Here is a 16,896-nt window from a genome sequence, read left to right on the forward strand (position 1 = left end):
TGGAGAAGGAAATGGCAAATCACTCTAGGAACTTTTCTAAGAAAACCATAAAACAGAAATGTGATCTATTATTATTCATGTGTTAGACAGATTTGGAATAGCCAGATGCACCAGTGGATAGAGCGCAAGGCCTGGAGTCAGGAAGACTTGAGTTCTAATTTAACATTTGACACTCCCTCACTGTGTGACCCTGGGAAAGTTCCTTGACTCTGTTTGCCTCAGTTTCCTCATCTGTAAAATGATCTGGAGAAGGAAATGGCAAATCACTCCAGGAACTTTTCTAAGAAAACCATAAAACAGAAATGTGATCTATTATTATTCATGTGTTAGACAGATTTGGAATAGCCAGATGCACCAGTGGATAGAGCACAAGGCCTGGAGTCAGGAAGACTTGAGTTCTAATTTAACTTTTGACATTTCCTCACTGTGTGACTCTGGGAAAGTCCCTTGACTCTGTTTGCCTCAGTTTCCTCATCTGTAAAGCGATCTGGAAAAGGAAATGGCAAATCACTCTAGGAACTTTTCTAAGAAAACCATAAAACAGAAATGTGATCTATTATTATTCATGTGTTAGATTTGGAATAGCCAGATGCACCAGTGGATAGAGCGCAAGGCCTGGAGTCAGGAAGACTTGAGTTCTAATTTAACTTTTGACATTTCCTCACTGTGTGACTCTGGGAAAGTCCCTTGACTCTGTCTGCCTCAGTTTCCTCATCTGTAAAATGATCTGGAGAAGGAAATGGCAAATCACTCTAGGAACTTTTCTAAGAAAACCATAAAACAGAAATGTGATCTATTATTATTCATGTGTTAGACAGATTTGGAATAGCCAGATGCACCAGTGGATAGAGCGCAAGGCCTGGAGTCAGGAAGACTTGAGTTCTTTTTTTTTTTTTTTTTACTTATTTTTTTTTTATTATATATATATATATATATATATATTTTATAATATTATCCCTTGTATTCATTTTTCCAATTTACCCCCCCTCCCTCTATTCCCTCCGCCCGACGACAGGCAATACCATACATTTTACATGTGTTACAATATAGTCTAGGTACAATACATGTGTGCGAATATCATTTTCTTGTTGCACAATAAACATTAGAATCCGAAGGTACATGCAACCTGGGCAGACAGATATTAGTGCTAACAATTTTCATTCCCCTCCCATTGTTTCTTCTCTGGGTGCAGCTACCCCTGTCCATCATTGATCAACTGGAAGTGAGTTGGATCTTCTTTATGTTGAAGATTTCCACTTCCATCAGAATACATCCTCATACAGTATTGTTGTTGAAGTGTACAGTGATCTTCTGGTTCTGCTCATTTCACTCAGCATCAGTTGATTTAAAAGACTTGAGTTCTAATTTAACTTTTGACACTCCTTCACTGTGTGACTCTGGGAAAGTCCCTTGACTCTGTCTGCCTCAGTTTCCTCATCTGTAAAGCGATCTGGAAAAGGAAATGGCAAATCACTCCAGCATATTTTCCAAGAAAACCAAATGAGGTCACAGAGAGTCAGACATGACTGAAATGACTGAGTAGCAACAGGAGACAGAATTACATGATAAGAAGTGTATCAGCTTGAGCAAAGTCATCAGGGATAGGTGAGTACTGGCCATGTCTAGTGGGGAGCACAGGGCTTCTGAATGAAAATTAGAAAGGGAGAGTGAACTGACTTGTGGAGGTCCTTAAGTACCATGCAAAAAGAGCTCCTCATCCTTATCTCCTAGGCCAACTGTTGATACCTTTTCTTTCTTAAAAATTCCTTCTTTTGGTTATATTGGAAATTCTCACTTATTGCCCTTCCTCCCTCCCAAGCCTGCATTCGAAAAGTCCAGCGTTTGCTATAGCTATATATGTGGTACATACGATGCATTCTTCCATATGTCAGTTCTTTTTCTGGAGGTGGAGAGCATTTTCCCTCATAAGTGCTTTGTGGCTTATTTGAATAATTATATTACTTAGGGCAGCTTAGTCATTCACAGTTGCTCTTTGAACAATATTGCTATTCCTGCATATAACATCTTCTTGGTTCTGCTCATTTTACTCTGCATTATTTCACGTAGTTCTTTCCATGTTTTTTAAAAACCACCCCCTCATATTTCTCAGAGCACAGTAGTATTTCATCATAATCATAAATCACAACTTGTTCAGCCATTTCCCAATTGATGAGGTTCTCCTCAATTCTAATCCTTTGTCACTGCAAAGAGAGCTGTTATAAATATTTTAGGATATATAAGCTTTTTTCCCCTTTTTTCCCTGATCACCCTGGGAATTAGTTGTAATAGTGGTAATGATGGGCCAAAGAGTATACTCAGTTTTAAAACTCTTTGGGAATAATTCCTCCCTGCTCTCCAAAGTGCTTGGATCAGTTCATAAGTCCACCCACAGTGTATTAGTGTCCCAAGTTTTTATTCTTATTTTTATTTTTTTTATTATTATGGCTTTTTATTTACCAGATCAATGCATGGGTAATTGTACAGCATTGATAATTGTAAAACCTTTTGTTCCAACTTTTCTCCTCCTTCCCTTCACACCATCCCCCAAATGGCAGGTTGACCAATACATGTTAAATATCCGAAAGTATAAATTAAATATAATATATGTATACATGTCCAAACAGTTATTTTGCTGTACAAAAAGAATAGAAGTGTCTCAAGTTTTCTACATCCCCTTGCTGCTGCCAATTCTTGAGTAAAGGAATATTGTGAGCAAACTGTGCAAAAGAATGATAATTTTGGTAGCTTGTGAAGGATGGATTTGAGGAGGGAAAAATGGAAGAGAATAAATATATTTTAGGAAACTCTTCCAATTAGCCAAGAGGTAACGAAGGCCATTATTAGGCTGGGGACAAAAGCAATGAGGAGATAAATGTGAGTGTTGTTTGGGAAGGGGATGAGGTGGGCCCTGGGAACTGATTAAATATGAGAAGTGAGGAACAGGGAAGGGTCAAAGGTGAATCCAAAGTTTCATATCCTAAAAGACAAAGGGAAATGTGGGGCCATTTACGGAAACAAGAACAGCAAAGGGGAAAGTAAGTTTAAGGAGAAAGAGGATATGCTTGATTGGGACAAGTGCAGCTGGAATATCCAGGTGGATATGTTCTGTAGGCAGCTGGTGGTAAGCAGGGGAGGGAGGGGAGTCTGAGATAGCCTTCCTATGGCAAAAAGGATGCTTCAAATATCTAGGAAGATGTGTGTTTTGAGTTAAATGTAATTCAATAAATCTTTTGAAATTTTCCTTGTTATAAACAAAAGCACTGATATACATGACTATTTCAGTATACAAAGAACAAGAACGAGGATTATATATTAAATGATTCACTTAGGTTGAATTTTTAAAATATATATGAAATTTAACATGGAAGTAGCAAAATTTCCCTGCTTGGGCTGATTCAATATTAGGAAAACTATTAGCATAATTGACTATATCAGTGAGCAAATGAACAAAAATCATATGATTATCTCAACAGATGCAGAAAATGCATTTGACAAAATCCAACACCCATTTCTATTAAAAACATGAAAGAATATAGGAATAAATGGAGTTTTCCTTAAAATGATCAGTAGCATCTATTGAAAGCCCTCAGGAAGCATCAGATGTAATGGGGATAAGCTGGAATCATTTCCAATAAGATAAGTGGTGAAACAAGATTGCCCACTATCACCATTACTATTCAATATTTTATTAGAAATGCTAGCTTTGGCAATAAGAGAAGAAAAAGAAATTGATGAATTTAGAGGAGGTAATGAGGAAACCAAATTATCACTCTTTGCAGATAATATGACGGCATGCTTTGAGAAACCTAGAGAAGCAACTAAAAAACTACTAGAAACAATTCACAACTTTAGCAAAGTTGCAGGATACCGAATAAACCCATATAAATCATCAGTATTTTTATATATTACCCACAAAGGCCAGCAGCAAGAGATTCAAAGAGAAATCCCATTTAAAATAATTGTAGATAATATCAAATATTTGGGGCCTACCTGCCAAGGCAAAGTCAGAAACTATATGACCGCAACTAAAAAAACACTTTCCACACAAATGAAGAAAAAAAATCTAATCAAATGGAAAGAAAATATCAAATGCTCTTGGGTAGGCTGAGCGAATATAATAAAAATGACAATATTACCTAAATTAATCTATTTATTCAGTGCTATACAAATCAAACTCCCAAGAGATTATTTTACAGAACTAGAAAAACAAAGTTCATCTGGAAGAACAAAAGGTCAAGAATTTCAAGGGAATTAATGAAAAAAATGCAAATGAAGATGGCCTAGCTGTGTCAGACCTAAAATTATATTATAAAACAGCAGTCATCAAAATCATTTGGTACTGGCTGAGAAATAGAGTAGTCAATCAGTGGAATAGAGTAGGTTCATAGGACAAAATAGTCAATGACTGTAGTAATGTAATGTTTGACAAACCCCAAGACCCCAGCTTCTGGGATAAGAACTCGCTATTTGACAAAAATTGTTGGGAAAATTGGAAATTATTATGGCAGAAACTAGGCATTGGCCCACAGCTAATACCCTATACCAAGATAAGGTCAAAATGGGTTCATGATTTACACAGAAAGAGTGATACTATAAGCAAATTAGAAAAACAAAGAATAGTTTACCTCTCAGATATGTGGAGAAAAGAAATTTGTGGTCAAAGAAGAACTAGAGTACATAATGGAATGCAAAATGGAAATTTTTGATTATATTAAGTTTAAAAGTTTTTGTACAAACAAAACCAATGCAGACAAGATTAGAAGAGAATCTGAAAACTGAGAAAAATTTTACAACTGAGGGTTCTAATAAAGGCCTCATCTCTAAACTATATAGAGAATTGACTCAAATTCATAAGAATTCAAGCCATTCTCCAGTTGATAAAGGGTCAAAGGATATGAACAGACAATTATCAGATGAAGAAATTAAAGCCATTTAGAGTCATATGAAAAAATGCTCTATATCACTATTGATCAGAGAAATGCAAATTAAGACAATTCTGAGGTACTGCAACATGTACCTCTCAGATTGGCTAAAATGACAGGGAAAGATAATGATGAATGTTGGAGAGGGTGTGGAAAAAAACAGGACATTATTGGTGGAGTTGTGCACTGATCCAACCATTCTGAAGAGCAATTTGGAGCTATGCCCAAAGAGCTATCAAACTATGTGTGTACTCTTTGATGCAGCAGTGTCTCTACTGGGCTTGTGTCCCAAAGAGATCATAAAAAAGGGAAAAGGCTCCACATGTGCAAAAATGATTGTGGCAGCCCTTTTTGTAGTGGCAGGAAACTGGACACTGAGTGGATGCCCATCAGCTGGAGAATAGCTGAATAAATTATGGTATGTGTGTGTTATGGAATATTATTGTTCTAGAAGAAATGATCAGCAGAATGAATACAGAAAGGCTTGGAGAGACTGACATGTATTGGTACAAAGTGAAGGGAATAGAACCAGGAGCATATTGAACACAGCAATAGCAAGATGATGAGATGATCAATTCTGATAGATGTGGCTATTTTTTACAGTGAGATGATTCAGGCCCAGTTCCCATGGTCTAGTGATGGAGAGAGCCATCTGCCCCCAGAGAGAGGACTTTGGGGACTGACCATGGATCACAACATAGTATTTTCACTTTTTTGTTGTTTGCTGACATTTTTTTCTCATTTCCCCCCCCCTTTTTGCTATGATTTTTCTTGTGCAACAAGATAATTGTGGAAATATGTATAGAAAATTGCACATATTTAATATATATTAAATTACTTGCCATTTAGGGGAGGGAACAGGGGGAAGGGAGGGACAAATTTTGAAACACAAGCTATGGCAATGGTGAATGTTAAAAATCTTCTGGGAATACATTTTGAAAATAAAAAGCTTTCATCAAAAATTTCCCTGCTTGTGGCTCCTTCTGACCTTTTTATTTCTTCTGTGTTGTACTGATGCATCTCTATTTACTCCCCCGCTTCCCACTAATAGAAGTCCTTCTTTGTACAAATTATAGTCATGAGGGAAAAATCAATGTGTTGATCATGTAATCCTTTATTAAGGTCTTATTATGTATAAAACACTGGAGTCACAAAGATACAGTTGGAGATTACTCTGAGGTAAACTTGGTTGACTATCAAAAATAGGGAAGCAGAGGGAAGATGGAGGATAGGGAAAATACATTTTATTTTGGCCAGGTTCTGTCTGAGAAGTTTGTGGAATCCACAGGCAGAACCATCCAACGGGCACTTGAGTTTGCACAGCTGGAGTTTGGGGCTGGGTATATCAAATTGGGAGTCATCTGCAAAGAGATGATAATGGAACAGTAAAATGCTTTTCCACCAAGGGGAATCTATTGCTCTGCTCTATAATTATTTTTATGTTCCTTTACCTTTGTTAGCCATAGTCTGTATTCGAAAAATGGCTAATGAGTGAGGGTACTGATCCATGGCCTTGGGACAGAGTGAGCCAGGAGTATGTAGTGGGATGTAGTCTACAACCTTGGCTCCATTATTATATTATTATCATTAGAATAATAATTATATATTTATATATAATCTGTATTATATTTATATATATATTTACATATATATATATATAATTATAATATTAAAAATTCAGCCTTATGTCTAGTTCAAGAGAATGCAATCTAAGATGCATTTATTAAGTGCTTATAGTGTGCCAGGTACTATGATGAGCTTGGGTATCAGGCTAAAGTTTCCTGTCCGCAAATTCCCTTAGTCCAGTGGGGGAGTTAATATGCAAACATTTGTATATAAACAACAGGCTAATTTGGAAATAATCAACAGAGCAAGGCATAAAAGGGGATCAGAAAAGACTTCTCTCTATAGAGGGTTAAGATTTAGCTGGGGTTCAAAGGAGGCCAGGGAAGCCAGAAGTGGAGATGAGGAGTGAGAGCTTTCCAAGCATCAGGGAAGCCAGGGAAAATGCCCAAGTTGAGAATGGAGTGTCTTGTTCTAGCAACGCCAAGGGGGCCAGTGTAGTGTTTACCGGATTGGAGAAAATCTCAAGTTGTTCATTTGTTTCAATCATGTGCAGCTCTTAGTGACCCACTTGGGATTTTCTTGGCAAAAACATGTGGTGGAGTATAAAGTGGAAGAAGACTGGAAAGTTGGTGACATGGGGCAGGTTATGAAGGCCTTTCGATACCAATCAGAAGATTCTGGTTCTGGTCCTGAAGGTGACAGAGAGACACAGGTATTTGTTGAGTGAGGAGTAGCAGGTTAGTTATATGGCCAAACCTGGCACACTATGCTACGTAGGACCGGAGATCCAAAGCCCAAAATGTGAATCTCCACCCTCAAGGAGCTGAGATTCCAGCTGCTCCCCCGGCATGGATGTATGGCCTTTTTCCTGCCCTGGAGCTTGTCCCCGTGGAATCTCAATATCACTTGGAGATACTCGGTGACTGGCTCCCGCCCCCAGGGATTCAGGGGAAAGAAGTGCTTGTGGAATCTTCAACACAGGCCATTCAGCAATGGGATCACCTGAGTCCACACAAGTGCGTGTAAAGGACAAAGGACTTCCCAGTTCCCTGCCAAGCTTCTTACTGAAGGAGTCCCCTGCTGGGCATCTTAGCTGCCCGTGCCATGTGCTACAATCTGGCTTGGCAGTTCATGAAAGATTGGGCAAACTGGCTCCAAGCCATCTGAGCACACTTACCCACCCAGACTTATTTCAGGATTGTGAGGGCAGTAGTAATTTGTTTCACAGATGCCTCTGATTTGTAATGTCCCATCCTAGGATTAGATAGGAAGAGCTGTGATCTGGTCCCTGCTAAGACCCTATCTCATTCTAAATGGACTTCTAGCATTTTGGAGACCCACCTGCATTGGAAATTGGGAGAATGGGTCCAAGCTTTTTACTAGCAGAAGGTGGCCTGGAGACCATATTATATCATTTGATCCTCAAGGCAACCATGTGAAGTAGGTGCTATTATATTTCTCATTTTATAAATGAGGAAACTGAGGCAGACAGATCTTGGGTGACTTGACCAAGGTCACACAGCTTGCAAATGTCTGAAGTGGGATTTGAAATCAGGCCTTCCTGATCCAAGTCCAGTACTATATCCACTATGCCATTATTCCATTTTTTCTCCCTCCCTTCCCTCCCTTCTTTCTTCCTTCCCTCCCTTCTTTCTTTCTTTCTTCTTTCTTTCTTTCTTTCTTCTTTCTTTCTTTCTTTCTTTCTTCTTTCTTTCTTCTTTCTTTCTTTCTTTCTTTCTTTCTTTCTTCTTTCTTTCTTTCTTTCTTTCTTTCTTTCTTTCTTTCTTTCTTTCTTTCTTTCTTTCTTTCTTCCTTTCTTCCTTCCTTTCTTCCTTCCTTTCTTCCTTCCTTTCCTTCCTCCTTCCTTCCTTCCTTCCTTTCTTCCTTCCTTTCTTCTCTTCCTTTCTTTCTTTCTTTCTTTCTTTCTTTCTTTCTTTCTTTCTTTCTTTCTTTTCTTTCTTTCTTTCTTTCATTCTTTTTTCTTTCTTTCTTTCTCTTCCTTCCTTAATTTCTTCCTTGCTTAATTTCTTTCTTTCTTTCTTTCTTTCTTTCTTTCTTTCTTTTCGTTCTTTCTTTTCTTTCTTTCTTTTCTTTCTTTCTTTTTTTCTTTCTTTCTTTCTTTCTTTTCTTTCTATTCTTTCTTTCTTTCTTTCTTTCTTTCTTTCTTTCTTTCTTTCTTTCTCTTTCTTTCTTTCTTTCTTTCTTTCTTTCTTTCTTTCTTTCTTCCTTCCTTCCTTCCTTCCTTCTTCCTTCCTTTCTCTTCCTTCCTTAATTTCTTTCTTTCTCTCCCTTAATTTCTTCCTTCCTTCCTTCCTTCCTTTCTTTCTTTCTTTCTTTCTTTCTTTCTTTCTTTCTTTCTTTCTTTCTTTCTTTCTTTCTTTCTTTCTTTCCTTTCTTTCTTTCTCTTCCTTCCTTAATTTCTTTTCTCTATCTTTCTTTCTTTCTCTTCCTTCCTTCATTTCTTTGTTTCTTTGTTTCTTTGTTTCTTTCTTTTCTTTCTTTCTTTCTTTCCTTCCTTCCTTCCTTCCTTCCTTCCTTTCTTTCTCTTCCTTCCTTAATTTCTTTCTTTCTTTCATTCTTTTTTCTTTTCTCTTCCTTCCTTAATTTCTTTTCTCTCTCTCTCTTCTCTTTATCTTCTTCCTTAATTTCTTTCTTTCTTTCTTTCTTTCTTTCTTTCTTTCTTTCTCTTTCTTTCTTTCTTTCTTTCTTTCTTTTCTTCTCTTTCTTTCTTTCTTTCTTTCTTTCTTTCTTTCTTTCTTTCTTTCTTCCTTCCTTCCTTCCTTCCTTCCTTCCTTCCTTCCTTCCTTTCTTTCTTTCTCTTCCTTCCTTAATTTCTTCCTTTCTTTCATTCTTTTTTCTTTCTCTTCCTTCCTTAATTTCTTTCTTTCTCTTCCTTCCTTAATTTCTTCCTTCCTTCCTTCCTTCCTTCCTTCCTTCCTTCCTTCCTTCCTTCCTCCTCCCCCTCCCTCCCTCCCTCCCTCCCTCCCTTTCTTCCTTCCTCCCTCCCTCCCTCCCTCCCTCCCTTTCTTCCTTCCTTCCTTCCTTCCTTCCTTCCTTCCTTCCTTCCTTCCTTCCTTCCTTCCTTCCTTCCTTCCTTCCTTCCTTCCTTCCTTCCTTCCTTCCTTCCTTCCTTCCTTCCTTCCTTCCTTCCTTCCTTCCTTCCTTCCTTCTTTAAATGAAGTACTATATGTAGAAAGTCATTTGTGTTTATATGTGTAAATATATAGCTCAAAAGGAACATAAGATGTGCAAATTTAGACATATCTGCACTCACTGTATTCGGGTGGACTATATGTGCCCAACCTGTGGCAGAGCATTCTGAACTCCTACTGAACTGAGCCTTTAAGAGAGATAAGTTAATCCTGTTTCCCTTAGTTTCCTCATCTGTAAAATAAACTGGAGAAGGAAATGGCAAACCATTCCAGTATCTTTGCTAAGAAAACCCCATATGGGGTCAGAAAGAATCAGACAAAACTGAAAAATGACTCAACAATATTGGTTCTCTTGGACAGCAGTGTACAAGATAAGCTTTGGCCAAAATGCCACCATGAAAATAATCACAGCAAGTGCTCCAGTGTGTGGTGCAGAGATCGAAGGATCAGCAGAGAAATTCGATGACAAGTTCAATAAGATCTTTCAAATAATATCAGCATAGTTGATGCTGATCAGACAGCTGATGCCTTTTAATGCCAGGATCCTGACAAACCAGTTTGTTAAAAAAAATATATTGGGAGATCTGCTGAGGAGCAAGTGCTGAGAACAGCCATTAGCCAAAGAAATTGCAAGAAAGCGTCACACCTACACATCATGAATACTTAGGGAAAATGGGTAGGAGCCGGATGAGATGAGGACTGACTAAATAACATGAGGAATGGAATTGATTGTACTTTAACAGATAGGAAACAAGTCATCACTAATGGAAGATTACTCCTGAGTCAGTCACCTATGTCGAGTCAGACCACTCACTTGCTAGCGTAAAGATCAAAATTAATTCAAAGATGGGAAAAAAGAATAAGAATGAGAAAATATATATAGCCCCAATTTAGAAAAATGCCAGCTTGACCTGTTTAAGCAAGTTATTGCTGCTTCCTTAAAATGGGATACAGACAGATCAAAAAAGGCTTGACTGGATTACAGTAATTTGAAGTAGAAACTTAAATGATATAAATTAATTGCCATAATGAGGAAACAAAAAAAGGGCTGAAAGCCATTTTAGGCAGCAAACATTTGAAATACTTGCCAAATGGAGGAAAAGGCAGCCAAGGGCAGCACTGGATAAAAATATAAACTCATCTGTAGAATATTATGGAGAAGGAAAGTGGAAGATTATGAACAGATTATGAACTCATAAAGCAGAGAGGAGCAAGACAGGAAGGGGAAATTTTCACCCGTCTACAGAAAAGCTTGGAGAGAGAATTTGCAGGAGTAAAATCTACCTGAGGGCCTTTGATTATTTTTCTTCACTCAAATCAGATGATTTTTTAATTAAAAACAAAACTTGAAGCCTTGTAAACAAATGAAACATATTGAAATCAAATGAGATATATTGTATTCAGGATAGGTGACTATTTTGTCAAAGGATCTGTACACTAAAAATCTACACAATGTCCTTTTTGTTCCCCCTTTTCATATGACATGGGTTCATGGCTTTGGGGCCACTTGGATTTTGGAAGTTTTTCTAATGGGTCTTGCTCTAAACTGGAAACTTCTGGAGCATTAATGCATCTTTGGGATAATTTGGGTTTCTTAAGTGCTTTCCTGGTGGGTCCAGACCACCTTTCCTTAAAAATAGCTTCCCTCCAAGAATTACACAATAGGGACAATCTCTTGGTCCAAGAGATGCCAGAGCCAGGGTCAGAGGTCAGAGGCTGCCCGATTCTCTTCTCAACCTCCAGCACTCACCACCATGGTCTCCCAAAGGCCTGACCATTTGTTCTCTTCTCTTCTTCCCCCTCCTTTGCAAAGAAGATTCTAGTTAGCATCTGTGCTTTCTTGCTCCCCACTCCAAGTCTTGCTTTTTCTCTAGTCCGTGATAGAGACGGCGTTTCCCCTGAAACAGTTAACTCCCTTACTCATGCCTTTGACTCCATGCCCTCCTGATCCCTCAGTCAGCAGCATGCCCCTTTGTCCACACCTTCTCTTTGACAAATTTTCCTTTTTGTGAAATGTAATTTTATATTTTCCAATGAGCAAAATGTCTAATTTCCTTTCCTTCAGTTGAAAAAAATCAAAACCCTTACAGCACACATGCATAATCAAGCAAGACAATTTTCTGTATTGTCTTTGTCTAATTTTCAATCTCTCCTCAATCACTGTTGGGTTTCTCTCTTGTCTACCAACATCTTCCCAATCCACAAAACACACACACACACACACACACACACACACACACACACACAACAATTTTCACTGGATTCAACCCTACTCCCAAGCTGCTGCTTCTCCTCCTCCTCCTCTAGTACCACTACTACTAGATGACATTTATACAGTATTTATTATGTGCCAGACACTGTGCTGAGGATCTCAAAGACATTATCTCCTCTGATCCTGACAATCTTGAAAGGTATATCCTGTTATGTGACGCGCTTTACAGTTGAGGAAACTGAAGCAGACAGAGGTGAAATGACTTGCCTAGGGTCCCACAGTTAGGAAGTGTCTGAGGCTGGATTTAAATTGGGTCCAGCGATCCATTCACTGTGCCACCTAGCCTCCTATGCTATCTAATATGTCCTTTCTTTCCTCATCAGACCATTTCCCAGGGGGGAAATCTGTCTACGCTCATTATCTCCATTTTCTCATCTTATTCATGTCTCAACCCTTTGCTTCTGATGTCATCATTATTCAAGTAAAATTTCTCCTTTGTGAATTTACAATGACTATTCGCTGGCCTTTTATGAATCTTTAGTCCCCTTGGCTTTTCGGCAGCATTCGACACTGTTGACGCTCCCATCCTCCCAGCCATTCCCTCCTCCATGGATTTTCCTGACAAGTCTCTGTTTCCTTTGTAAGACCTACACCTTGTCTCATGTAATATGGGTAGCTTCTGTCCTGGGTTCTTCTCTCTCTCTGTTCTCTCACTGATATCAGTAGCTCCTGTTTAATCATCTCTATACACATGACATCCACGTATCCAGCTTTAACCTCTCCCCTGTGTTCCAATCCCGCATCACTGATGCTTGGTGGACATCTCCAATTGGATATCCCATAGACATCTCCAACTCAACACATTTGAAAGTGAACTCTTTTACCTTTTCCTTCCCCCTAAGCACACCACTTTTCCTAACTATCCTAACTGGCCCTGGAATCAGATCCAGCCTCAGATTTGCCTTTGTTTGACCCTTGGCAAATCACTTTACCTCTGTTTGTCTCCGTTTCCTCACCTCTGAAATGGGTATCATAATAGCACAAACTCCCAATGTTGTTTTGAAGATCCAATGAACAATATTTATGAAATGCTTAACACATTATTGGAGAGGGAAGGGATAAACCTTTATATGGCACAAGCTCTTAAATGGTTTTCCCCTTCTCCTCCCAGGTGTTTTTTACACACTCCACCTGCACTTCTATACCTGTGAAGTTGATTTGGGGCTTATGCTTTATTAAAGGGAATTCCCACATTCCTCTCTGGGATGCACTCTGGACTTTTTCTTCCTCTTGCAGTCCTCCTCCAGTCCTGGAATTCATACGTGGAAAGAACTATCTGCCCTTTTGGCCTCTACCTCTGATTGGATAGCTCTTCTCTAACCTCCATTTTAGGAATCCCCCAGACCAGCCATGTATTACTATTCTCCAGGTTTCCTGCCAGACTCTCTCTACCACCCCATCCTCCTGCCTTTTCCCACCTTCATCCCTTTTTCTGTTTCCTTTTATATTAGAATACTTATATTTCTTTATATCTAGAGATAGAGATAAAGATATATATACATACATATTGGCAGCATCTAGATCAAGATATATTTTAGTATGTTCACATTTGTGTCTATGTTTACAATGTTTACTATATATATGTACATATATATATATAGTAAACATTGTACATTGTACATATATATGTACATATATATATAGTAAACATTGTACATTGTACATATATATGTACATATATATATAGTAAACATTGTACATTGTACATATATATATATATATTTGTATTGTCATTTATTAAATCTTTTTAACTGATGTGTATTTGAGTCCCATGTAGATTGTCTTCCTGGTTCTGCTCATGTCACCGTGAATCTGCTCATACAAGTCTGTCCATGCTTTTCTCAATTCCTTTCATTCATTATTTTTCACAAATTCTCAAAAGAGTCTTTAGAGCAAAGATCTTAGAGTGTCAGAGATCATGAGGACCTCAGCCAGCATCTAATTCTGCCCTTTTGCTTTTCCTAGAGGGGGAATAATCTACCTAAGGTCCCAGTGGCAAAAGCAAAAAGAGAACTGATCTTGATACACATGGTGATATTCGGTCGTTTTCTTTGAACAAATCCTTTCCCCTCCCTAGGCCTCAGTTTCTTCCTTTGTAAAATGAAGGGGTTGGGAGGACCCTGCTAGCTCTAGGTCTAGGACCCAATGGATGCATGAACTCTAAATTTCCCATCTTGTTCTAATGGTTCATGATTCTGTGTCTTAAGTTCAGGGCTTTCCTATTAATAGGCTGTGTCATTTCCCTTTCTGTTTCTGAATTTCCTCATTTGTCAAATGAAGGAGTTGGAATGAATGAATCTCATGTGAATGTGTGTGTGTTAGGGAGAATTGGGGTGGGGGGTGAATTGTGGGAGCAAGATGGGGTAAGTGTTGTCACCCAAAGTCACCCAAGTATTGGGGAAGACAGTCAGGATTTGAGGTGAAAGGCTCTCCGAGCATTTTTGATGTCATATTATCACTTATTATCACTCACTGACTATGCATATTCCTACTATTCCTTTGCAAGCCTTTAACTAGGCTTTGAATAAACTTAAATTCCTCTCTCCATGGAGTCGGTGAGAAACATTCTTCTCTCCTAGCATCTCCATGCTTTTTGCCTGCCAGTGGGCAGCTTGGGTAATTTCATTTTTTATTTAGTCAGCTAATTAGATTTTAGTAAGCTAATTAGGCCTTCATTGTGTCCTGACGCCTTTCACAAAGTCTCTTCCATGGGGGAAGGCCCAGCCTCTCCGAAGTCATGCCAGGGAGCCAGTGGTATGAAAGCCTGTGAAAGTGCTCAGAAGGCTTTGACTATAGACCTCTTTCCCAAGGACTGATCTAGGAAACAGAAGTCTATTCCCCAGCCTATAGGCTGGTCCCATGGTTAGGAGTCTCTTGGTCATGGCAAGCCATGAAAGAAGATGCAAGTGTCCCCTCCTTCCCTTCTTCTGTAGTGAGAGTGGCAGATGGATGGAGCAGAGGAGTTTCAGCATCTAGTTTTCCAACCCAAAGATTTAGGATTCTACAACCCTGGTTCTGCTAACTCTGCATAAAGTTCATAAAAGCCTTCCTTATTTCTTATGGCAAAGTAATTTTTCATGGCACTTGTGTATAGGACCGTGCTCAACCACATCCCCAACAGATGGGCCCCATCCTTTTAAGACTAGAGGATAATAGAATATGCTTCTTAAAGATGAAAATGAGTGTCATCAAGACTTCAAAGAACAGTGGATTTCCAGACTGGAAATGATGGCAATGAATAGGCACAGGGCAAGGGATGATGGGTAGACAGTGGGCCCAAGGCCTACTCGTAGAAATCTAACGTCAGAAGAAAGGGAGGAAAGCCATCCACTTTTTTGGTTGCAGCCATTGTTGCAAGCCCATGAAGACATGGACAAAAATGAAAGGGAATGGGATGGCATTCCCATGTGTTTATATGTATTTTATGTGTGTGTATATATTAGATTTATGATATATATTTACATGTGTATATTTATATGATATAAGCGTCACATTGCTTATGTGTTTCTGTGGGATATGTGAATATGTCTCCGTGTATTTCTGCAAGTGGGGGTTCTATGTCTGTATTTGGGCATTGGGTATGAAGATAGTGAGGGAATAGTCAACCTTTGCTTAAATTCACTTTAGCCTACATCCAATTTTAAGGCTTGAACATTAAGCTAGAGTTCTTTTGAGACCCATTTCAGGCAGCTAAGAACAGCCATGTTCTAGACTCACCAAAGTGATGGAGAAAATGTTAACAAGGAAGTTTAATATTAAAAGTAAGTTGGATATATATATATTTTTTGGGGGGAGGGGAGAGTTGGATGTTTTGGGTTAAAAATTTAACAGCAGACTGTGACTGAATGAGAACATTATAAAGGGGCTGCACTAAGTGTCCTGGTGAGCTGCAGACCAGACAGCAAAGAACTTTCCGCTAAGTTCCTGGCACATAGTCAACGCTCACTAGGTGTGTGTGACATTAAGAGAAAAGGGATCGGTACCCAGGTAGCAACAGGCTTCTTAAGAGAGGGGGAGAAATAAGCATCAAGTCTTCATTTGGTAAATGATTCTTAGAAAAAGTTGCTCGCTAGGTTTTTGATTTCTTCTCTATTTAACCACTCTCTTGCATTTCGTTGATTTGTTTCATCTAGTCATTTTAAATGAATTTTAAAATTCATTTTTATTATTATTAGGCTTGTGTTTTTCTCATTTCTTTTATATAGATTTGTGTTTGATACTTTTCCTCAGAACAAGCTTGGGGCTAGGTACTATTAAAATCCCTATTTGGCACTGAGGGAACTGAGGCAAGCCAGAGGTGAAGTAACTTGCTTAGAGTCACACAGCTAGTGTCTGAGGCTGGATTTGAACTCAGACCCTTGTTGACTTCAGGCTTGGAGCTCTATCCACTCAGACACCTAGCTGTCTCTAAGCTGGAGAGAGGAAGTAAGGGGATTATTTTCACAAAATCAGTAAGTGTAGAGTGGAAATTCAGATACGGATCATTTTTGAGTCATTTTAGTCAAGTCTGACTCTCCATGACTCTATTTGAGGTTTTCTTGGTAGAGATACTGGAGTGATTGATTAGTTCCTTCTCCAGCTCATTTTACAAATGAGGAAATCGAGGCAAACAGGGTTAAGTGACTTACCTAGAGTCACTGGGAAGTATCTGAGGTTTTATTTGAACCCAACTCCTTCTGATTCTAGGACCACTACTTTATTGACCATGGTCCCACCTTGTTATCCAGAAGTAAGCTGCCTACAAATTCAGTGTTCCTTCCATTACATTAAGGGGTGATTTGAAATGAATTTCGTCTCTCTGATGGACTTATCACGTGCCATAGAGAGATCTCTTAGAATAGCCATTCCAGTTTCATGGCACCCTGTGGATGAATGTCATCCACTCAAAACCACGGCTCGGGGGCTCCCCCTGCCACGCTTTCTCTTGCTGTTTGGCCAGAAGACCTAATTATTTCAAGGTAAAGTATATCATAGAGTAGCATAG

This window comes from Sminthopsis crassicaudata, chromosome X, assembly GCF_048593235.1.
Source record: "Sminthopsis crassicaudata isolate SCR6 chromosome X, ASM4859323v1, whole genome shotgun sequence".
NCBI classification, from domain to species: Eukaryota; Metazoa; Chordata; class Mammalia; order Dasyuromorphia; family Dasyuridae; genus Sminthopsis; species Sminthopsis crassicaudata.